At 41.0% G+C, this 25923-nt stretch overlaps 1 protein-coding gene across 7 annotated transcripts in view; it reads right to left on the bottom strand.

Moving 5' to 3' along the window:
• Positions 1 to 25923, bottom strand: part of GPR50 (G protein-coupled receptor 50) — a 153795-nt gene that overhangs the window by 27237 nt on the left and 100635 nt on the right. For all 7 annotated transcript variants that reach the window (XM_074204264.1, XM_074204261.1, XM_074204260.1 and 4 more), the window contains one exon: positions 21081 to 21148. The gene's annotated coding sequence lies outside the window, so the exon portion shown is untranslated. The remainder of the gene's footprint in view (positions 1 to 21080; positions 21149 to 25923) is intronic.

Here is a 25923-nt window from a genome sequence, read left to right as displayed (position 1 = left end):
AAGCTGTCATTTAGCCCAACTTTCTTATTTTATATTTGAGGCACCAATGGTCAGAGAGATTAGGTGATTTGCCCAAGATCATACAGTAAAGTAAATGGATGTAAAGTCAGATTCTCTTGCTTGGGGTCCCGCTCTCTTGCCTCTGTACTCTATGTGGAAAGAGCATCTAGTACAATATTCTCATTAGATTTTGTTGTGTTTTTTAAATCTATTTTTATTATGTCTATAAATTAATATTAATAGCCAGCTTTCATGGGATTCTAGGTTTAGAGGTGACAAGGGCCTGAGATAATATGTATTTCAACAAAATCAATTTGCAGAAGAAAAAACTGAGAACCACATAGGTCAAGTGTTTCCGCTAGTGTTGGGCACAAAGAAGCAAATTTCAGAGCAGGATGTTTTAGACTGGATCTTCAGGTTCCCGAAACAGCTGCTCCTTTGGACTTAGATGTACAAGATATCCTGCAGATTCTCTAGTCCAACATCTTCAATAGAGGGTTGTTTATCTAAAATAGTTTTATTATGGCTATAAACAAGATAAAGTAATTTAATTAGTTGGGATTCATGGATCTTATTTTTAGAGTCAGAGGAAGTCCCAGAAATCATTAAATCCAATCCTGTTTTATATGGGGTTTTTTTGGCAAGGCAGTGGGGGTTAAGTGACTTGCCCAAGGTCACACAGATCCTGTTTTATATTTGAGGGAACTGTAGCACAGAGAGGGTAGGTGACTAACCCAAGATCACACAGAAAGTGGTTTCAGAACAAAGGCTTGGAGAGTAGATTCTTTAGCTCTGGGTCCTGCTCTCTTGCTACTGCCCTGCAGGGTCTTGGAGATCACCTGATGCCAGCCCCTAGTTTTATTTTAGTTTCATTTCCTTTAAAAAAGATTTTATTGTTTCTACAAATTAATTAAGGGGATTTAATTATTCTTTGTTCATAGGAACATCATTTTTTTTTGCTGAAAGGGGCCTTTGTACATCATTTACTTAACTTCCTCATTTTCTTGAAATAAATGTTGTGGACCAGAGAGGTTAAGGAACTGGCCAAAATCACACAGCAATCAAGTGACAAGGCAGATTTTGATTGCAGGGGATTTGCCTCCCAAGTTACTTCTCTTTCCTCTGTACTTAATGATTTAGACTTGAAATCATCTAGTCTTTAGGTGTTTCTTTATTTTTCTAAAATATTTTTAATGACTATAAATTAGTAAGCTGATACCAGAGGGCTTCTGGATCATATTTTTAGAACTGGTGGAGATCTTACCATCATTTAGTGCAAGCAAGGAAACCAAGGAACAGAGAGATTAGGTAACTTTTTTTAGGGTTTTTTTTTTGCAAGGCAAATGGGGTTAAGTGGCTTGCCCAAGGCCACACAGCTAGGTAATTATAAAGTGTCTGAGACCGGATTTGAACCCAGGTATTCCTGACTCCAAGGCCGGTGCTTTATCCACTACACCACCTAGCCGCCCGGAGGTTAGGTAACTTTTACAAGATCACACAGCAGAGCAGAAGTTCATGGGTCAGATTCTCTGGTTCAGAGTCCAGCTATCTTGCCCCTGTGCCAGGGAGCCTGGGAGGGCATATGGTATGATGTATTTGTTAGATTTGAATTTGTTTTTTACTTATTTTATCTGCAAATTAAATAATATTAGTTAATTACCCAGATATCATGGGATCATAACCTTAAAGGTATTTAGAGACCTGAGCCAAAAAAATGTATTCTGGCCCCATAGCTAGCTCCTTGTTTTAGGTTGGCTTTATATTGCTAAAATATTTTCTTATTACTAGAAATTAATGCTTATTTTGTTAAAAATCTTTTTATTACTAGAAATTAATTTGCATTCATTGTCTTTTCTGAGCTGAAGGGGACCTTATAATGTATATCTTTTAGTCCCATTCCTTCATTGAACAGAGGACAGTGAAGACCAGAGAGGTTAGAGAATTGTCTAAGATCACACAGCAAATGGATGGCAAAGCAGATTTGAGCCTAACTCCTTTGGGTGCTAGCCCCATTCTCTTTACCATACCCTAAAGGATTTTGAAACTGAAAGGAATGTTCAAAATTATTTAGTTCAATTTCCTCAATTTAAGTGGATTTTTTCCTAATTCTTTTTCTTATTACTGTAGATTTATTAAATTGGATAATATTTTTAGAGATAGTCTAGATTTTAGCCATCATTTAGTCCCATCCCCTCATTTTATGTTCAAAGAAACCAAGGACCAGAGAGATTAGGCAACTTGCTTGAGATCACCCAGCAAGTCAATGTCAGAACAATGATGTGGAACTTAGGCCCTCTACCTGTCATCAGGGTTTTAGGAGATCATCTAAAAGTTTAGGGAAGAATCTACCTGGATTTGAAGTCTCTAAAAAGACCAATAACTTGGCACTTCTCATAAAATAGCTTTGACAGCCTTACAATTTGTTTTCTTTTTATTATTTCCAGAAATTCATTAAGGTGTTTCATTAATCAAAATATATTGGCACATAACTTGGGGACTGGGAGGGACCTTAGATATTATCTATTCTGGCCAACTCACTTTGCAGAAGAGAAAATTGAAGACCATAGAGCTTATGTGATTGGCCAAGGTCATACAGCAAGAGATTAGAAAAGCCCATTTTGACCCTGAGACTGATTTGGAACTGGAAGGGGTTTCACCTACCCTGGTGCAATCTCATTGTTAACTTTTCTCATTTTTAACCTATATTTTTTATTCTTACTATAAGTGAATTAAACCAAGTCATGAGATCATAGGCTTTGATCTTGTTGGGGTCTGTATTGTCATTGAACTTCAATGAAATCATGTTGTAAAAGAGTAAACTGTGGGCCAGAGTGGTTGTGTCTTAGCCAACATCACAAAGCAAACCAATTTCTGAGCAGGGTATTGTAGCCCGGGTCCTCTGGTTCCTGGCCCAGCCCACTTTGGACTCACATGTGGAAAGGATTTTGGAGACTGGATCATTAAATCTACTCTTTCTAGCATTTTTATATTTTTAAAATGTTATATTTATATAATTCTAATTAACATGTTATATATTTATATTGTTACTATAAATTGGATCCATTTCTTTAATTAGGTAAAGCTGTAGCTTTAGATCTAGAGACCTCATCCATCACTAATTCTGACTCATTCATTTTATAGATGAGTAAACTAATTAATGACCAGAGAGTTAAGGGCCTTGCCCAAAATCACACAGCAAGTAATTAGAGAAGTTCATTTTGAGCCTGGAGGGTCTGGTTTCCAATTCACTCTGCCTTCCCATGCACTAAACAATTTGGAGCTGGAAGGGGTTTGGAAACTCACCTAATTTGATTTTTGGTGAAATATTTTTAGCTTAAGTATTTTTTATTATTACTATAAAATTAGCTAAGGTGGTCTAACGGACCGGTGTTCATAGGATATATTTTTAAAGCTAGAAGAAACTTCATGTGTCATTTAGTCCTACCCTCTCATTTTGTAGAAGAGTAAAAGGAAAACCAGAGAAGTTCAGTGACTTACCCAAGGTCATACAGCAACTACATAAGGACAAAATTTTGCAGAAGAGTTTCTATGCCCCCAGAGCTAGTTGTCTTGCCACTGCCTCAGATAGTCTTGGAGGTTACCCAGTACAATCCTCTCCTTATATTTTTTTCCCTAAGATACTATTTTTATTACCATAAATTAGTTAAGGTGATTTAATGAATTAGAGTTCATAGGGTTGGTATTTCAGAGCTGGTCAACACCTTAGACATAGTGCCCTAGGTCCCATTTTTAGGCTTTGAAGGAATCTTTGAGGACATTCATTCATTTTTTAATTTAAGTGATGAAGATCCTGAAGACCAGATAAGTTAAGTGATTTGATTTGTCCAAGAACATACAACAAGTAAGGAGCAGAGTAAAGTTTAGGACTCAGATGTGCTACTGAGAGGAATGACTTGTCCAAGATCCTCCAGCTCCCATTTCAGCTCTAATTCATTGTCTCATTTGGACTTAGAGGTGGGAGAGGATTTTGGAGTGTATATGTTTTAACCTTCTCATTTTTTAACTTGGTTTTAGACTCTTGCAATAATTGTTTATTATGATTATGATTATTATTGCCCCCAATTTTCTAAGGCAATTTACTTAGTATCACCCACAGGATGAAAGACTTCGAGTTGGCAATGCAAGATGGTTGCTTCTTCCCAAGTTTCCCATCATTTCCTTTCAGCATTGAATTCCTCTTTGCAGCCCAGAATGAGATCCAGAACTGCCATTTTTTCTTATCACCTTTTCAAAAAAGAAACTGCTATTAAGGCAAGCCAGAAATAGACCAGGTGCTTGCTCCAATAGGTTCCTAGATAGGTGACATTCTCAATTGAGGCCATATCAGGCCCATGGGCACCCAACCAAATCAGTTACAAAGACTACATCAGCATCTACTTCATGATTTCTGCTGCTGTAAGTCACTGCAAATGTCTAGAGATATTCCAGAGTCTATTGGAGAATTCTCCAAGCCTCAAAACTGGATGAATTTTCCATCATTATTAATTTTGAGGGCAGAGAGAATTTGCCATTCTAGCCATTTGGAAGAGATGACTTGGAAACTGTATAGATGATGGTTACTCCTCACAATTGGCTAGAGATATAGACAAACTTTCAGGACCTGACTCCTCAGTGACAGTTAGGAAAAGGATGCCCCATTTGACAAACATTTGTTCAGCATCCACTCTGGGCTAGGTGTTGTATGAGTAACTGGGGATATAAAGAAAAGCACAATAATTCTTACTCTTAGGCAGCTAGGTGGCACAGTGGATAGAGTGCCAGCCTTGGAGTCAGGAGTACCTGAGTTCAAATCCAGCCTCAAACACAATAATTACCTAGCTGTGTGACCTTGGGCAAGTCACTTAACCCCATTGTCTTGCTGAAGCAAAAACAAAAACAAACCAGAAAAAAAATTCTTTCTCTTAAGAGGCTTCCTCTCAAGAGTCTAGAAAACATACCCAAGTTAAAGCAAAGTCATCTTAAGAGAGTGCTAATAACAGGCTGAGAATATACAACCCCTTTGGAAGTAAGGAAGATTTGTCCAAGATGAAGTGGGTGGGTCATGGAGGTCATTGGTACTCCCTACAGCAGATAGTGGAGTTGTTACCAAGTCAAGCTTAGAGAAAGCCAGGCACCAAGAGGGAAGTGTCTAATGAGAAGAGATTCAAAGGCTTTAGTTGATTGGAAGACAAAGGAGATAACCTGACACTAAGAAAAATAATGAGCAGTCAAGAGCAGAGGCTGATTGGCATTCCCTGTCCCATAATGCACCAAGGCACTTGAAAATTAACAAGACAACAGCTTGAAAATGAATTGAGAAAGGATATACAGTCCATATGAGCCTTCATGTTCAAGAATGTTATTAAAGCAAATAGCGTGGAGAGTGTACAAAGAATGAAGAGGTATAAAGAGATCTGTTCAACCTAAAGGATACTTTGTTGATCTGGGAGCTCATACAACCTCAAATGCAGTCAATAAAAACTGCATGGTGCCACCATATTGGTATGGGCAAGCAGAATAAAAATGAACCTATCAATTTGGTTGGTAATTGGGGGAATGGATAAATCCTGGGTCCTCAAGCTGACTTTGGCCCTCAGAAATGCCTTTGCCTGGCTTGCCTCTGGCACCCTGCCTTCTCCTGACCTTACACATTCTCCACAACAACCCTCACACCTTGTCTCCAAGACACCTGGATTTGAATCCCACCTGTAACATAAGCAACTTTGAGCAACTTAATCTTTCCTCTGTAAACCTCAATTTCCTGATCTGTAAAATCCGGGTGGTAATACTTCTCCTGAGCAGCTTACGTCAGACAAGCCATCAGCAGACCTTACGATGCTAAGAGAATTGGGATCTGTTATTGGCATTGTCCAGAATAAAGCAGACAGGTTTGACTCGAAAGGAAGAATCTCCCAGGGCAGTTTGTTCACCTTTTGGCTCCACAAACTGAGTTATTTCATAATGGGGTGTTTTGAGTTATCGCTGTAACTAAAGCAGGCCTCCTCTCCTAGGCAGGCACTGATCCTGGGAGATGGCACACACGAGATGTGGGGCCCAGCCAAGGCAGCTGGCCTGCTCATGGGTGAGCTGATGCTGGACAAAACCAAGAGCATTTAATCAGCCACATGGCCCTGGCTGGTGACAAGAACTCTGCCCTGGGGGATGTTGGATAGGGTAACATGGTGAGCCCAAGGTTTCACTGGGACTATTCTTGCTTTCTCACATCACACGTGCTCCTAGATTACCCAGAAGCCTGATGGACACGGAGTATGGAAAGCAGTCTTTTTTTTTTTTTAAAGTAATCAGCCAGGCGGCTGGCCCCATTAAAAAGTGATCCTCTGGATAGAAGGGCAGGCAGTGAGAGGATGGTGGATCTTGGTTGCTGGGCCCATTTTATAACAAGTGCTCCCATCTGGAGAACATTCACTTTCGAAAGGGCTTCCATCCATTATGTCCTTTGGTGACTCTCTAAGGCAGAAAGATCAAACACACTTCATGTGCCCACACCATTCCCCACTATAGCTTCAAATGTCATTGGGAAATATTTAACAAAAGGAAAAAATATAATAAAACAGAAATAATATCCCGACTCAATACGCAGCCTGCAGGAATGCTGATTTAATAGATAGTGGTCCCAGTTCCTATTTGCATTTGACATCACCGCTCTGCAGGGTTTATTATTGTTATTCTACCCATTTTCCAGGTGAGGAAATTGAAGTTTAAAGGGCTTAGACTTGTAGGGTTCAATTTTTTTTAATTTTTGTTTTATTTTAGGGGACCCAATTTTATAAAACGGGATGCTGAATTGTTGGTGGAGCTGTGAACCCATCCAACCTTTCTGGAAAGCAATTTGTAATTATGCCCAAAGGGCAACAAAAATGTTTGATCCAGCAATACCACTACTGGCTCTGTACCCTGAAGAGATCATGAAAAAGGGTAAAAACATCACTTGTACAAAAATATTCACAGCAGCCCTGTTTGCGGTGGTAAAGAATTGGAAATGAAGTAAATGTCCTTCAATTGGGGAATGGCTTAGCAAACTGTGGTATATGTATGTCATGGAACACTACTGTTCTATTAGAAACCAGGAGGGATGGGAATTCAGGGAAGCCTGGAAGGATCTGCATGAACTGATGCTGAGTGAGATGAGCAGAACCAGAACACTGTACACCCTAACAACAACATGGGGGCTATGATCAACCTTGATGGACTTGCTCATTCCATCAGGGCAACAATCAGGGACAATTTAGGGCTGTCTGAGATGGAGAATACCATCTGTATCCAGAGAAAGAACTGTGGAGTTTGAACAAAGACCAAGGACTATTAGCTTTAATTTAGAAAAAACTGATATCTTATTGTCTGATCCTGCTATCTCTTATACTTTATTTTTCTTCCTTAAGGATATGATTTCTCTCTCATCACACTCAATTTGGATCAATGTATACCATGGACATAATGTAAAAGACTAACAGAATGCCTTCTGTGAGGGGGTGAGGGGGGAGGGAAGCAAGAATAGGGGAAAATTGTAAAACTCAAAATAAAATCTTTCTTAAAAAAGGGATGCTGAAAATGTGTGTTTATATGTAAATGAGAAAAAATAAAATTAAAATCAAATGTAAAAAAAAAAAAAGAAATGACTTTCCCAGGGTCATAGATTTAGTAAGTGGCAGGAATGAGTTTGAGTCAGGTTCTCCAATTTTAGAATTCCTATCCTGGACTACTGACCTCTAACTGAGTGTGAGAGAGTTTACAGAGGTCTGTGGGTGCTAATATAACCTGCCTCTTACCTCGGACAGCTTGGAGGGCTAGGTAACAAGAGCAGATTTTGAACTCAGGTCTTCCTGACATCAGTGCCAGCATTGTATCCACTATAGCAAATGACCTTTTTTAAAGAGCCAGAGATCCAGTAGGAGGTAGGCAAGGCACTGCTAAGTAGGGGCTTTAGGAGGTCCTGGCTGGGCTCTCAAGACCCAGGAGCCCCAGTTCTGAGCATTCTTAGGACTAGAGGCAGGGGAGCTTCCCTTCCCCTTATTCTAACCCAGTGCCCCTAGAAGCTGGCAAAGGGCACATTGCAGAACATAGGCTGTCTTGCAGAACTCTGCGGCAGCCTGGCCTCTTAGCTCCCAAGTCTTGTCCCTGGCCTCCTTGGGCCGACTTGGGCAAGCACTGCTGTGTCTTGGCTTGCTGAGGTTCCTTTAGGGAGACTGAGCCAAATGGCTGAGCTTGTTAATCTGCAAAGTGTCCTCTGGGCGAAGACCTGAGATGAGCAATTGGGGAGGGCCATGCCAGCTGGGGCTGCCTTGCCCGATTCCCTGGTGGTGCAGTGCAGACCTCCAGAAAGGGGATTCCACCCCTTGAGTCTAAAGGAACAGGCTCTGCCTAGGAGGAAGAGGACTCTGCTACTATCAAACCCTTGGATGAGCAATAGCATCTGTAGCTTGGTAGATTGAGGGTTGGCAGGGCTCTTGGAGGTTCATTTAGTTCAACCCTGCCTAACCCCCATTTTACAAATGAGGAAACTGAGGCCCCCAGAGGGAAAGGGAGAGTTGCCCCTTGACCCATGCTGAGCTTCTTCTCTGTGTTCTCTTCTTGAAAATGAGTAAGAGCAGGGTAGATTGTCTAGCAGGACTTGTAAACTCTAGTGTTCTCGGATTCCTCCTAGACAATCTGGATCACACAGGGCCATCCCAAGCTTCTGACGGAGCTTATCTGTCCTGAGTTTTTCTTCTACTCTGATCATGCTAACCATATTATGTCTCTCACTTTCCATTTTCTTTAAATATGTACATGGCCTTTACCATACTGCTGTCAACTGGATAAACCAAGGCCTTCTGCTGTCTCCCTCCAATGCTACTTCCTCTTTGAACTTTCCCTGATTGAATGGAAGCAAAGTGATTGATCCTCCCAGGATCAACACAGCCCAACCCAATGAGTATATTGTACTCAATAGTCAACAAGCAAATCCCTGCTCTCGGACAGATGGAGGAACCAACATCCAAACAGCTAGGTACTAATATAATCTAGACAAGATATGTTAGTGATAATGGTGGTGGGGGAGCAGAGACTCGCCTCTAGAGAGGCAGGGACTTGAGCTGAATCCAGGAAGGCAGAGATGGAGGACCAGAACAAGACAGACAGTGTGTTGCACACAGTAGGCACTCAATAAATGCTGTTGACTAACAGTGTAGAGACATGGAAACGAGGCGGAGTGTCTTGAGAAACAAGGTCAATGAGGAGAGGAGAAGAGGCAAAGTCTAAGAAAACTGAAAAGGCAGAAAGAGTTCAGAGTGCAAAGATGTCTTCAAAGTCAGGTGAAACACTTTATATTTGATTCTGGAGGTAATAGGGATCCATAGTAGTTTACAGAATGAAGTGGGGTGTAATATGGTCACTGTGCTCAGATAACCCTGGCATCCAAGTATAGGATGAATTGGAGTAAAGAGACTTGAGGAAGGAAGATTAACCCAAAACACAGATTCTAGAGCCTTGATACATATTTCCGTTTCCAAGCTCCTACTTTCTTATTGCCTTTGACATTCTTGTAGTGTAGCCATGGAGCAACCTCATGGCACTGCAGGGGATAAAATACCAGGCCTGGCATCAGAAAGACTCATACTAGTTAAGTTCAAGTCTGACTTCAAACACACCCTAACTGTATGACCCTGCTCAAGTCCCTTCACCCTGTTTACCTGACTTTCCTCATCTGTATACTGAGCTGAAGAAGGAAATGGCAAACCACTCCAGTATCTGTCCAAAAAAACCCAAATGGGATCATTCAGGCACTACTGAAAAATGACTGAACAACAAAGTAGAATCACAGTTGCTTTATCATCAATTTCAGTTGGTTTCTGTTCTAAACTATTCTCCAGCTAAAGGATTAACAATTTGTTTTCAATGTGGATATATTGGCTCATTGTGTGACCTTGAATAACTTCATTTCCTGTCCCCAGAGCACAGTGGGAACCAGAGCTGAGGGGTTAGGGGGGGTTAGCAATCAGCAATTTGGGCTGAGGGGGTTGTGTCTTTCCTAGTTCAGAGCCACCGTGACTCCCATTCCCGGACAGTGGTGTCAAACTTAAATAGAAAGGGGACCACTAAATCATCCAGAAGGATCCCCATGGTACCATATTGACTTAGTTTTAATGTTTCATTGGATTGTTATTTATTTTGTGAGTTATTTCCCAATGACATTTTAATCTGGTGCTAGGGAGTCCTTTGGGAGTCCAGGTCCCAGCAGCCTATGTTTCACTATTTTTTCCTAAGAGTCCTGGTCCTCCTTTGGCTCCCAGGAAGTCACAGGACACTGTGGGGGCTGGCATCTCTCTCTGCCTATCATCAGGGCTGCTGTCCATGTACCTTGTGCTCCCTCTCACCCTCCAACTGAATTTGGATCGAACACCAGATTGCCTTTTCTGCCTTGCCCTCAGTTTCCTAGTCTGAAAAGTGAAGGAGTTTGATTAGATAGCCTGCGACGTTCCTTCTAGCACTCACATTTCATTCTGTTTTGTCCTGCAGATGATAAGAAATTCTTGGTGAGTAATGTTTGGGAAGAATATTTTTATTTTCCATCATTTTTGTTCCATGACCTACTGTACTCTCTCTCTCTCCCTCTCCCCCCCTTCTCTCTCTCTCTCTCTCTCTCTCTCTCTCTCTCTCTCTCTCTCTCTCTCTCACACACACACACACACACACACACACACACACACACACACACGGACACAGAGTTGGCGATCAGCCTTATTTTTCAGGTTTGAAGGACAGAGTTTAATCAGACTAAAGCGTCACTGCCTCTTCTCCATTCCCCTTATTCCCTCTCCCACTATAGTTTAGCCTCAATCTATTCCAATAGCAGATGCATCCCGTGCACTAGAAATCAATCACTGAAAGGGACTTCAAATGGGTCTTGCAAGAATCCAAAGCTATGAGTATGAGCTCCACAGTTAGCTACCACATAGGTAATGAGCTCCCCATCACTGGAGGTGTTTGAGCAGAGTTCAGAGGAGGATGGTGTAAAAAGGATTCCCAAACCAGGTAAAAGGTTGGTGTTTATGATCCCCAAGGTCTCTTCCAACTCTGAACTCCTGTAAGAAGCCAATCACTCAACTTGACTTTAACAAATGGACTCATTTGAGCCACTAAGAGAAATCGATAATAATTAGTGAACGCCTCTGAGAATATCTAGTGCCACAATTTCTCCCTTGTGACAAGAGTACTGTGCTTAAATTTTTAAGCAAGTTATTCACAGGGTGGATGTCAGGAGCAAAAAGCCAATGTGGCCTAGTGGCTATCATGCTGAACCTAGAATAGGGGAGGCTTGGACTTTCAATCCTGCCTCAGACATTTACTAGCTGCGTGACCCCTGATTTTTCTCCTGTGTCAAATGGGACTGATGATAAGTGCTTTGCAACCCTTAAGGTGTTCTTAAGGAAGCATGACCAAGGAAGGGGAAATCATAGTTGTTCTGAGTCCAAGTTGGAAGGAAATTTCAAGAAAATATCTTTTTTTCTCTTAAAAGAATACATTTTTTATTCTGTACTTCAACCAAAAAAGGAATATTTACATATATAAAGCAGAACCAAAAAGGGCATATGAAGCTATCAATCTCTATTATGTATAGTTTGTTGCAAGGCAAATGGGATTAAGTGACTTGCCCAAGGCCACACAGCTAGGTAATTATGAAGTGTCTGAGCTCAGATTTGAACCCAGGTACTCCTGACTCCAGGGCCGGTGTTTTATCCACTACACCACCTAGCCATCCCAACTTGGTACTCTCAAAGCTGTCCTGCTCATCTGTGTTTCTTTCTGGACTTCCCTTTTCTTCTCTTTGTCTTTTAAAAAATACTTCCATTACCTTATTTCCTTGCTTTTCTTTTCCTCTTTACCTTATTTTCTTGCTTTTCTTTTCTTTCTTTTTTTGTTGGCAACCTATCACTAGGTTCCTTCTTCTCACTCTTTTCTCCCTCCCATTAAAAAAAAAAATTTCTAAGCCATTTTGAGAATGAGGCTTATGTATCATTGATCCAATTGTGACTGCAATCAGCTGAGGGCTTCCGGCAAGCTAGATGGGGTAATGAGGTGACCCAGTGGTGGACATGTTGCAGGAGGCAATAGGGCTAACAACAAACTCCTCTGCCTCCTGGAGCATGGGATCTGAATTAGGGCTGCCAGGGACCTCAGAGGCCAGCTTGTCCAACCCTCTCAGAAGAGGACACTGGAGAGAGCTAGGGCTGGAAGGGATTTCAGAGGCTGCCTGAACCATCCATCTTCATTTTACAGATGAGGAAACTGAGGTTCTTGCCCAAGGTCAGACAACTAGTGCTCTTTCCATGCCACCATATAGGAGCTGGCCAAACCCTTACGCATTGTTGGCTTACTTTTCTGATTAACAGTAAGGCAGGGGTATGCCGGAAGCAACTTGAACCAACACACTCAAAGAACTCATAGGTAAATTGTCAGCATTCACATATAGGCCTGGGAAATAGGCAAACGTTACAATGTGGGACTTGATTTGTTCTGTTGATAGCGTAGAATGAAGAATGATCCAGATTATGCTTGGAAAAGTGTCTGACTTTTTCCAGGCATCAGACACTCCTGCAGTAGGGTAATGTTGCACACAATTACAAGAAGGATGGGCCATCCAGTTAGCTATTAAGGGCTAGGCACGTATGGTTTATTAAGGGGCATTATGTGTTGGACAGGGGCAAGATCTGGAAGCCGCAAATGACCAGGAGTGGGGTAGGGTGGGAATCATTGTACAGGCTGGGGGAATGCTTTGTAGGCCTTAAAATACAAGCCCTATGAAGGAGATCACTCCGTCAGAAAGCCTTAGAGGGCCTAGTGAATGGGCTGACTGTCAGAGGGGCTCGATATCATCTGGGTACCATCAAGGACATCCAAGTCTCTCTGAGAGGTTGAAATGCTCCGAACTGCATTCCTCCTTAAAATACCCATTTATCTATCTGCAAAAGCAGCTTTCCTAATAGGGAAAGGAGAGCCAGATCAGAGCTGATTCCAGAGACCACACAGAAGCCTGGAGCTGACTGCAATCCTTGCGCAGCCTCCCCAGCAGAGCCGGAAGCAGAGACCTCAGTTGTGAGACTCTGCTGTGAGGCTTTGCTGCCCCCAGCTGGGCAAGTCCTTAGAAGGAGGCCACTTGTGTCATCCTGGGCTGGGGGAGGGGCCATGAAAGGAGGGACAATGTGGGGGGCAGGGAGGGCAGGAGCTCCCCCTCCAAGGGCTGGATGCTCTTTATTCTATCGGGGTGAACCCCCACAGGCCTCCTCTTCTGTTGCCTCATGGGAAGATGAGCTCAGGCAAGCACATGTCAAATCAGGGGTCTTCCTTTCCATGGAGGCAGAATGAAAAATAAAAAAGCCCTGATGAACCTGGCATCCAATCCTGCCTCTGATGCCTACTACCTGTGTGATGTTAGGCAAGTCATTTCCTCCTCTATAAAAAGGAGCTGAAATTGTAAAATACAAAATAAAATCTTTCCAAAAAAATAAATAAAAAGGAGCTGGCTAGTCCTGGAGGTCCTTTTTAACCATACCTAAGATGCTGGGATGTGTCTACCATTAGATAGATTAAGTAGAGTCATAAAGATGCCTTCCAGCACCTGAAGCAAAATCATTTGGGGGTAGGCTCTGCCACTCCCTCCACCTGATAGGATGCACTCATTCTGGGACAAGGAACAGCCTGTCTCTCCCAGATTCTGGACCCCAAATCCTCAAGACACAGCTGATGGGAGAAAGGAGTTGGGGGGATTCAACAGGCAGAAAACCATGATGGCAGAGGAAGGCAATTCTGAAGGAAAGTCAGGACCATCAGAAGAAGGAAGAGATCCTACCAGCACTCTGGGACACAGGTCTAGTTGCCTTTGAGGGATGGAACATATTTCTAATCACCCTCTCCTTAGAACTGTCCTTCTGATAGTACTTCATGGAAATCCTTGGTATGGACTCCCTAGTTGCTAGAGTTTAGGGATGGTTGTTCTTGGGACAGTGGTGGGCCCAGTGTCCCAAGCATTTCTGAGATTACTCTTCTTGTCCTCATAGGGTGGGAAGGTAGGAAGGAAGTTAATCAAATTCCTCAAGGCCACCATTTATATCGCTTTCATCCAAGATCACCAAGTGTGGGGATCGATTTTGACCCAGTAGATGGAGTTTAAAATCAGCTACTCTTTCCCTACTTCCTCCCCAGGAAGGACAGCTCCTGATATGGTGAGCTGAAAGATAATAACATTCAAAACAATCATGGGACATTTTGAAACATCAAACAGGACTTTTGGGTACAGAAAGGGCTTCTGACTAGGCCTTCTTCCTTGCTGAACTTTTTTTTTTTTGCAAGGCAAATGGGGTTAAGTGGCTTGCCCAAGGCCACACAGCTAAGTAATTATGAAGTATCTGAGCTTGGATTTGAACCCAGGTACTCCTGACTCCAGGGCTGGTGCTTTATCCACTGCGCCACCTAGCCGCCCCCTCCTTGCTGAACTCTTGAGGCTGCCAGAGAGGTACCTTCAAACTCCCTTGAGAGCCCTAGGAGGGCCCTCCTTTCAGGACTGGTACCCATCAGTTCTGCATTCATGTGTTTCCAGATCAACTTTCATTTGTTTCCCTGACTCCTAGCAGATAAATCACAGATTGGTTGAACTGGAAGGGACCAGAAAGAAAGCGAAGCAGACCAGAGGTGGCACATAATTCAGTCAAAATAACAGAGTTAGGAACCTGGATCCAATTCCATTCACAAAATCAGAATTCGAGAATCTCAGATTTCCTTTTACAACCTTGGAATCATTCTCTCCTTTTCCCTCTACCTCATCCTGTCCTGTACAACCCCCCCCCCCAATAGCTAGTCAGTTACAAGTCCTGTTATTTCTGCCTCTTCATCATCTCACTTTAGTCCCTTGCTCTCCATTTGCAGGGGCCACCTCCTCAAGAGGAGAGCCATCCCCCTCATTTAGGTCTTGGGTACCTCTGACTTGGACTATCATCATAGCCCCATAATTGATCACTCTGCCTCAAACCTCTCCTGTTTACAATCTATTTTCCACACAACTATCAAGCTGATACTCCTAAAATGTAGGTCTAATTCCTCAAGAAGCTTCAATAGCTCCCCATTCCCTTTGGGATAAAATATAAATTCCTCTGTTTTACATTTAGAGCCATACACAACTGGGCTCCAGCCTATCTTTCCAAGTTGGCTACAACATTATGCCCTTTCACAACTATGATCGGACAAACGCATCTACTTATGATTCACTATATGCAACATCCATTTCCCACTTCAACACCTTTGTACATAGTCCTGGATTCCATGCCTAGAATACTGCCCCCCTTTGCCTCTGCCTCCTGGAACTCTCAGGTCCTTTTAAGGTTCAGTTCAAGATGTTAGTACTCCTCAGGGGTGCATGGGGTATTCAGGGAGGACTAAGCAACTCTGGCGTGAAGGCTTGCTGAGCCCTTTTCATGAATGCTTCTCCACCTTTGTTGTTCACCTCTTGACTCTCACCTGTGGAGCCTATGCAGTGGCCACACCTGGTAAAACCACCTCAGCAAGTGGATGGGCTTAAGCCAGGTTGAGGGTAACCAAAAGAACTCAAACCTGTCATTGAATCTACTCCAAGAAGGTGAAGGCTTCTCCAGCAGAGTGGATGAATGTGAATAATTTGTTCTAATGGCCATGAGGGTGGCTAAAGAGGCCACTATGGAGCACTTGGAGCTTTGTCGGGCATTGAAGACACTAAAGTCACCCACTGAATTCTGGGCCATCCCCAGTTGTCTTGACTCTACTTCAGTGAAATCCAGTTCATCAATAAGTCACCCATGAAGTCATTGGTCCTCTTCAAACTAAAGACAACAACAGTATCCCCACCCAAAAGTATCTTTTCTTTTGTATCTTTGTATTTTGAGGGCAGAGACTTTTACTTTTTCTCTCTGTATTCCCCTCTTGCTAGCATACAATCCAGGCTCAGACACTTCCTGGCTGTGTGATCTTGGGCAAGTCACTTCACCCTGATCGCCTCACATCCAGGACCATTTCCAGTTGTTCTGATTCATATATGGACCCAGATAGTTCTGGAGCTGAAAGTGAGGCTGGTGACTTAGGACAGCGACCTCTCACTCAAATCCAATTCTTGCGCTTGTCCACCTACCTGATGTCCAGCATACAATAGGTACTTAATAAAAGTTGGTTTGATTGATTGAACAAGGATGCCATCCTGCCACATCCCAGGCCAGTGGTCATCTAGTCTCTCCCTGAAAACCTCTCTCGGGGGAGAGCTCACAACCTCCCAGAGCAGCCCATTCCACTTGGGACAACCTTAATTGTCAAGGTTTTTCCTATGTTGTGCCTACATCTTCCCCAGGGAGACTTCTAATTGTTGCTCCTCAGCCTGCCCTCAAGGGCACAATGGGTGTGAGTCTACTTTCCCTTCTTTAAACATTTGACTACACTATTGTTTCTACCAGGAGTCTTCTCTTTTCCAGGCTCAACTTTCTCAGTTCCTTCCAGTGAACCTCCTAGGTGATGATAAAAAACAGTGAATTTTGAGTCAGAGGGTCCGAATTTGAATCCTGACTCTTTAACTAGCTCCCTGGGAGACTGGATAAATCATGAAACATCCAGGAGATTTAGATATCTCATCTGTAAAATGAGGGGGTTAGGCTAGGGGATCCCCTAAGGTCCCTTCCAGCTTTCAATTTACAATCCCCAGCTGAGCTTAAGGCCCTTCCCCTCCCACATCCTAATAGCTCTCCTCTAGATGTCCTTCCTAACCTGTGGAGGACAAGGCTTTCCATAGTCCTCTACCTGTGCCAACACAAGCATAGGATTACAGGATTACAGATCATAGGATCCTCAATTTAAGGATGAAACAGACTTTCTAGACTATTGAGTTCACTTCCCTAATTTGACAGATGGGGAAATGAAACCCAGGGAGGTTAAGCAGTTGTTTTTTTTTTAAGGTAACACATCTAGTAAGTGTCTGAGGCAGAATTCGATCTCAGCTCTTTCTGACTCCTAGCTCAACATTCCAGCCATTCTATGGGTACTGTATGTCAAAGTCCCTGGTCAGGTACTAGGGAGCCATGGGACATCAAATACGGAGTATTCCCTGACCTTAAGGAACTTGCATTCTAACTCCAATCTCCGACTTCCCTAGGCTCACTGGGTTGCTGGGACACATTGGGGGCTTCCAGGAGGTTCCTACTTTTGCAGGGCTTCAACACATTTGCTCCTCACCGCCTCAGTAGATATGTTGGGCTGAAGGTCACCTGCCAACAGGGAGATGTCATTAAGATATGTCACACTTGGGCTAACACTTGTCATCCATTGTGCTTAATTCATTATATTTAAGACCAATTCTTTGCTCCCCATTGTGATGGAATATTATGGACACAGACTGCCTTGAGTATAAGCAAGAACCAGGCAAAAATAATTATCAGTTGCTAATTTCAGAATCTGAACAAGACTTTCGGGTAGGTGATTATAGACCAAATTGGATGAGAATAGTCTCCAGTGGGTTAATTGTTGTCAAGGAGAGAAGGAAACATTAATGAACTTGGTTAGACCATTGGTCTTCTCTCCTCTTATGCAGGCTGATTGCTCATTTGAGCAATCTTTGGTTTTGAGGTAGCAAGGCCATGGTGGGCATCTCAAGACAGGCTCTCTTGAGAGAGCAAGATCCCCCCTTTCTGGTCCTCTCTAACCTCTACCTAGAGCTTTCCATCTTCTGCAGGGGACTGGCCCTGTCCATGGAAATCCCCTAAGACACTTTCCAGGCCTGAGTTGGCAGTCTGCTGTGCCTGGAAATATCAGTGTCCCTGTTGTAGGCCCCTGGCCTCCAGGGAAAGATGAGTTTGCTGCCTAATCCTGGACACAGCTAATCCTAGATGCCATCAGCTTAGCCAGGCCCTCGGAAGCCTCTGGCTCTCTCCTAAAGAGCCCGAGCTTGGCTGTCCTGCTGTCTTTTGACTGACTGCCACCACCTGTTGTTCCTCACCCCCATCCCCCCAGCTCCCACTGCAAAAGTAGAAACAGAGTCTCACCTTCTACTGGTCCCAAGCAAACACACAACCAGTCATGAAAAACCTACCAAGGTTTTTTTTTGTCAATCCCAAAGAAGAAAGCAAATAGAAGGGGAGAAGCACACAAGTGCTGAGGGAGAGAGGGACTGACAACTTCCTTGAACCTCAGTTTCCTCATCTCTCAAATGAGGGGAGCCTGGTGAACTCTGAGGTCCCTTTTTGGTTTCAGATCTCCGATTCCATGAAAAAAGCAATCAGAAATAAAAACAGGGGCAGCCAGGTGGCACAATGGATAGAGCACTGGCCCTGGAGTCAGGAGTACCTGAGTTCAAATCTGTCCTCAGACACTTAATAATTACCTAGCTGTGTAACCTTGGGCAAGTCACTTAACCCCATTGCCCTGCAAAAACCAAAAAAGAAAAAGAAAAAAGAAATAAAAACAAAACAACCTTCAGAGGAGTAGTGCCCCTGCTTTGCTTTGAGAGGAAACTGGAAGAGATTTCCCGGAATCTCTTACCCATCCTCTGCCTCCTCCTCTTGGGAGGCAGCCCCATTCAAGCTTTCTCTTACACCTTGAAGAGGCTGTTCCTGGCCTCACCTCCTGAGGATCAGAGGATATAGGGCTGGAAGGGAAGTTGGGAAATGAGTAAATGTGACCCCCCCAAGAAAATGTACATCAACCTTTCATGATGCCCCTCAATACTGATCGTCTCCAATGTAACCTTTCTTCAGTTTGTTTCAAAACATCGTCGTTTTCAGACATCAGATTGTACCCTTGCCAAGAAGACTATTTTATGGCGAATTCATACAAGACAAGTGCTTATAGGGAAATCAGAAGAATCGATACAGGGATACCCTGAAGGTCTCTCTTAAGAATATTGGAATTGGGGCAGCTAGGTGGTGTAGTGGATAAAGCACTGGCCCTGGAGTCAGGAGTACCTGGGTTCAAATCTGGTCTCAGACGCTTAGTAATTGCCTAGCTGTGTGCCTTGGACAAGCCACTTAACCCCGTTTGCCTTACAAAAACCTAATACACACACACACACACACACACACACACACACACATGTGTGTGTGTGTGCGTGTGTAAAAGAATATTGGAATTGATTGTACAAATGGGAGACACTGGCATCGGACTTCCCAGTATGGCATGCACTCATTTTCTAGAAAGGGGGCTGTGTTCTATGAGCAAGGCAGAGCAAGGAAGCAGCTCAAAGGAAACATGACCTAAGTAAGTTTAGAGTAACCAACCTAAGTGTTCACATGAACTATTTGTGCTGGACCTGTAGTAGAGCATTCTAAGTTTGTATGGGTCTGATTAGCTACAGTGGGACACACTACAACTTGTCTCTAACATAGTGGGACACACTACAACTTGTCTCTAACATAGTGATGTTATTTTGGTCTTGGACAAAATCATCACCACATCATCATTTACATATTAGGTTCTCATTCATTAGATTGGGAGCTCTTTAAAGCCATCATCTAGTTTTGCCTTTATATATACAGAACAGTGCTTAGCATACAGTAGGTGACTTAAGAAATTTTTGTTGACTTGATGTGAGTGTCCTTTCTCACTAGAGTCTGTGGTGGGGTAGCAGTAAGAAGGAAGTTGCCTTATACTCATTCAATTAAACAAGAATTTTTAAAAGCAAGTTCTCTTAGGTGTTAGATCCTTTAGAGACCCCCTAGTGTTTTGGGGGTTTCAGACAAATTTGGTTTTTGGCCAAGCATTTGACTATATAACTGATTTGATTGAAAAATATATTCCAAGATTCATGAGTCCATGTAAGATATACTGATTTATTGATGAAGATTTAGAATAATTAACTTATGACCTAAGTTTTTCATAAGAAGTATTGTGATTTAGAACACAGAGCTAAAATGAGAGTCTAAATTCAGATTACTCTCATACTAGGCCAATTGAGTTCCAATTCCATGCCCACCACTGACAGAGGGTGAATTCTGAGACCTGTCCTCTTGACCAATGGAAAAATGGCTATATTTTTCTGATATTTCACTATGATAGCTTCTCCCCTCCTATGCTCAATATACCACAGCTTCATTTTCAGAAAGTATTTTCACCACCATTCACCAAATAATGCCCAGAAGTATACATCAAACAACCCACTATCATTTCATGATAAAACACATTCCAAGAAAAACAGAAAATATCACCCTTTTTGCAAGGGCATGTTTATGTGAATAAAAACATTATCATAGATCAGAACTCTAATTTGGCACATTTCCCTGAAAAAAAAGCCCTTCATATAGTAGGGCCCTAATAACTTTATTCATTTTTATGAAACAGACAGTTTTAAAGATAATTTTTGTTTTGTTATACACTAAACTTTAAATTGCTGTTTTTAAATATTATTAAATATTTTTTGTTGTGGTGATACAACACAAATAAAATATCAAAGGAAATTTGGATATTGCTTTTACATTGTTTTTGAAACCTCAGAAACAGTCATTATCTTTTTTTGAACTTAAATAATAATCACTTTGTATTACATTTATGAAACATATCAAAATTATAATGGAAGAAAATGAAATCAAGTGTATCTTATCCCTTAATTGTTGCTAAGAATCTATAACAATATTTTTCATGTTAAAAACTCAATATTTTCATATTAAATATTACATTATACCATGGCAGGTTATACTAAATGGCAGTTTAAACACACTCTAACATGAAAAATTCAACATTAAAATATTCAGATCTATACAGGAACTATCCATAACAGAAGCCACTTTGATGTAAGATTTATGACTACAATATATTTTTAAAAACAAATTTGAAAAAATAGTGACTTATTTTGTGAATTATTATGAATTTAGTCAAAACATGCAAATCTTTTAAGCAGTCAATGAGGGACATAGTCCAGATTTTAAATTGCAAACCCAGGACTTCAAGAGCAGTTAACAGCTTAGAATATAAGACAGTCTGCTCCCAATGTCAATATTTATATTCTCAAACTGCAGTGTAATATATGACATCCCATCTTTTTCTATGGCTTTATATCTACCCATGTCTGAAATTCTCTTCTTCCTTACCTCTACTTCTTCAGGCTTTAGTTGCTTTAAATCTCAGCTGAGTTGCTATCTCCTTTAAGAAGTCTTTTCTAGGAAAATAAAAAGAAATTGAAGGAATTAAAATAGGCAATGAGAAAACAAAATTCTCACTTTTTGCATATGATATATGGTATACCTAGAGAACCCTAGAAAATAAACTAAAAAAACTACTTGAAATAATTAGCAACTTTAGCAAAGTTGCAGGATATAAAATAAATCCACATAAATCATCAGCATTTCTATACATATTACCAACAAAGTCCAGCAGCAAGAGATAGAAAGAGAAATTCCATTTAAAGTAACTGCAAACAAACTCCCAAGACAAACCCAGAAACTATATGAAAACAATTACAAAATACTTTTCAGATAAATAAAATCAGACTTAAACAATTGGGAAAATGCCAATTGCTCATGGTTAGGCTTAACTAATATAATAAAAGTGACAATTCTACCTAAATTAAATTACTTATTCAATTCCATACCAATCAAACTACTAAAAAATATTTTACAGAGCTCAAAAAAATAGGAACTAAATTCACCTGGAGGAACAAAAGGTTAAGGATATTAAGGAAATTAATGAAAAATTATGCAGAGGAAGATGACTTCATTGTAACAGATCTAAAACTATTATAAAGCAGCAGTCATCAAAACTGTCTGGTACTGGCTAAGAAGTAGTGAAGTGGATGATGGTGATGTTTGTCCTTCACTCTGGAATATCATAATATCAGGGAGGTGATGCCATGACAAGCACATCAATTGGGGCCAGATATGTATTGAAACAAGGGGAGATGGTCCTGGATGGGAGCCTGTCAGGGGTAAGTGACTTCCCCAAGGTCATACAGCTATAAAGTGTCAAGTGTCTGAGGCACGGATTTGAACACCTGTCCTCCTGACTCCAAGGCCAGGGCTCTATATAGCTGGCCCAGAACAGTGAAATAGATTAGGTACAAAAACAACAGTAGTAAATTACTTTAGTAATCTACTGTTTGATAAGGCCAAAGATTGCAGCTTCTGGGATAAAAACCTCCTATTTGACAAAAAGTTCTGGGAAAACTGGAAAATAATATGACAGAAACTTGGCAGAAACCAACATCTCACACCCTATACTAAGATAAGGTTGAAATGGGTCCTTGATTTAGACATAAATGATGAAACCATAAGCCAATTAGGATAATAAAGAATAATCTATCTAGATGTCAGATCTATGGAGAAGGGAGAAGTTTATGACCAAAGAAGAGAGAACAAAATAAATTGCAATATTTTTAATGTTGACTAAATTAAACTAAAAAATTTTTGCACAAGTAAAACTAATGCAACCAAGATTAAAAGGCATGCAGAAAGATGAGAAACACTTTTCAGTGTTTCTGTTAAAGGATTCATTTCTGAAATAGAAATAAAAAAATAAAATAGAGAACTGAGTCAAATGTATAAGATACAAATCATTCTTCAATTGATAAATTAAAACTATAAATAGGCATATAAAATGCCCCAAATCATTACTGATTAGAGAAATGCAAATTAAAACAACTCTTAGGTAATCACCTAACACCTATCAGATTGACTAAAATGACAGAAAAGGAAAATGATCAAGGTTAGAAAGGATATAGGAAAACTGGGACACTAATGCGCTGCACTACTGGTGGAGTTGTGAACTGATCCAATCATTCTGGAGAGCAATTTGGAACTATACCCAACAGGCAATAAAATACTCTTTGATCCAGCATTATCCCAAAGAGATCCTAAAAAGAGGAAAAGAGCCACATATACATAAATATTTTTATGTTTCTTGCAAGGCAAATGGAGTTAAGTGGCTTGCCCAGGGTCACACAGCTAGGTAATTATTAAGTGTCTGAGGCAGAATTTGAACTCAGGTACTCCTGACTCCAGGGCTGGTGCTCTATCCACTGTGCCACCTAACCGCCCTTATACATAAATATTTATAGTGGCTCTTTTTGAAGGGGCAAAGAATTAGAAATTGAGGGGATGTCCATCAGTTGGAGAGTGGCTGAACAAGCTATGGTATGTGAATGTGATGGCATACTAATGTTCTATAAGAAATCATGAGAGATTACCTTCAATTTCGAAAAAAAATGTTATCTTATTATGTAATCTTGTTATCTCTTATATTTTATGTTTCTTCCTTAAGCATATGATGTCTCTCTCATCACATTCAATTTGGATCAATGTATACCATGGAAACAATGTAAAGACCAGCAAATTGCCTTCTGTGGGGGGGTGGAGGGAAGGAAGCAAGATTAGAGGGAAAAATTGTGAAACTCAAAATAAATAAAATCTTTAAAAGGAAAAAAAATCATAAGAGGTGAGAATTCATGCCTGGAAATATTTGCATGAACTGATGCTGAGTGAAGTGAACAGAACCTGGAGAACATTGTACACACCAACAGCAACAGTGTGAGAGGATCAACCATAATGAATGCATTCTTCTTAATAATTCAGTATTCAAGGGCTGCTAGGTGGCATAGTGGACAGAGCACCAGCCCTGGAGTCAGGAGTACCTGAGTTCAAATCCGGCCTCAGACACTTAATAATTACCTAGCTGTGTGGACTTGGGCAAGCCACTTGGCCCCATTGCCTTGCAAAAAAAACTAAAAAAAAAAAGAGAGAACAATTCAGTATTCAAGGACAATCCTGAGATACCTGTTCAGGAAAATGTCATTCACATTCAGAGGAAAAAACTATGGATTCTGAATGCAAAGCAAAGCATACTATGTTCATTTTTATGTTTATATTCTTTCATGTTTTTCCCCTTAGTTCTAATTCTCTTTCACAACATGACTAATATGAAAATATGTTAAACACGATTGTACCCTCAGTTGGTAGAGCCAGTTCAAATCATGTGTATGTATTTTGTCTATTACCTTGTGAACATGTTACCTCCCCTATTAAATGTTGTTGTTCGTCCTTCATTCTCGAAGAATGTAAACTCATAGAGGGCAAGGATAAATTGTTGTTTCATCCTTCCTTCACTAAGAGGACAGATGACCGACAAAATGAGAACTCATAGAGGAAAAGGTTTTCCTTTTCTGTTTCTTCTCTCTAGCAGGAATAGGCTCCTAAAACATTCTTATTGATGAGTCACTGACACTAAAGATACAATTCTCTTTTTTTGGAATTGTTATCCTTTAATAAATTCTGATTTTTTAAAAATTAAATATTTTACTTATTTTGAGCTTCGCAATTCTTCCCCTAATCCTACCTACCTCCCCCCACCCCCCACAGACGGCAATTTGTCAGTCTTTACATTGCTTCCACGCATACAACAATAGAAATTGAGTGTGATGAGAGAGAAATCACATCCTTAAGGAAAAAACATAAAGTATAAGAGAGAACAAGATCAGACAATAAGATAGCAGGGTTTTTTTTTTCTAAATGTAAGGTAATAGTCCTTGGTCTGTGTTCAAACTCCACGGTTCTTTATCTGGATACAGATGGTATTCTCCATCTCAGACAGACCCAAATTGTCCCTGATTGTTTCACTGATTGAATGAACTAATCAATCAAGATTGATCATTGCCCCCATCTTGCTGTTAGAGTGTACAATGTTTTTCTGGTTCTGCTCATGTCACTCAGCATCAGTTCATGCAAATACCTCTAGGCTTCCCTGAATTCCCATCCCTCCTGGTTTCTAATAGAACAATAGTGTTCCATGACATACATGTACCACAGTTTGCTAACTCATTCCCCAATGGAAGGACATTTACTTAATTTCCAATTATTTGCCACCACAAACAGGGCTGCTATGAATATTTTTGTCCAAGTGATATTTTTACCCTTTTTCATCATCTCTTCAGGGTATAGACCCAGTAGTGGTATTATTGGATCAAAGGGGATGCTCATTTTTGTTGCCCTTTGGGCATAGTTCCAAATAGCTCTCCAGAAAGGTTGGATGAGTTCACAGCTCTACCAACAGTGTAATAGTGTCCCAGATTTCCCACATCCCTTCCAACAATGATCATTATCCTTTCTGGTCATATTGGCCAGTCTGAGAAGTGTGAGGTGGTACCTCAAAGAAGCTTTAATTTGTATTTCTCTAATAATTAATGATTTAGAGCAATTTTTCATATGACTATGGATTGCTTTGATCTCCTCATCTGTAAATTGCCTTTTCATATACTTTGACCATTTGTCAATTGGGGAATAGCTTTTTAAAAAAAATACGATTCAGTTTAAAGATACAATTCTTTATGGAGTTTACCAGTTATGACATGTATGCAAACAATGATAATGATGGGTAACTTATGCAAACAGAGCTCAAGAACTAGGGCAGCTAGGTGGCACAGTGGATAGAGCACTGACCCTGGAGTCAGGAGGACCTGAGTTCAAATCCAGCCTCAGACACTTCATAATTACCTAGCTGTGTGACCTTGGGCAGGTCACTTAACCCCATTGCCTTGCAAAAACAAAAAACAAAAACAGAGCTCAAGAAGAATTTAGGTGAAAGCAAACTTCGAACTAAGAGATTCAGGTTCATCAGCACCTCTGTTGAACCTTGAGGGAAAGGAAAACTTTCAACACTTGAGAAACACAGAGACAAGAGCCAGCAAAGAAAACTTGGAGGAAAAACTCCTGGTCCTAGCTGGCTGAAATAGAATTGGATAGGACTAGCTATGCAAACAAAATGCAATAACAGTGATACACTATTTCAAATAAAGTATGGAATGAAATAATTTCACCAAAAAAATAGATTTAAAAAGCAGTAAAAAGGTTCAGAGTGTTTGTGTGTGCGTGCGTGTGTGTGTGTGTGTGTGTGTGTGTGTGTGTGTGTGTGTGTATCATTGTAAAGAGAAGGCTGGTTTAGAAGTCA

This window comes from Macrotis lagotis, chromosome X (genome assembly GCF_037893015.1).
Source record: "Macrotis lagotis isolate mMagLag1 chromosome X, bilby.v1.9.chrom.fasta, whole genome shotgun sequence".
Lineage (NCBI taxonomy): Eukaryota > Metazoa > Chordata > Mammalia > Peramelemorphia > Peramelidae > Macrotis > Macrotis lagotis.
This window is presented reverse-complemented; position numbering and strand designations above follow the sequence as displayed.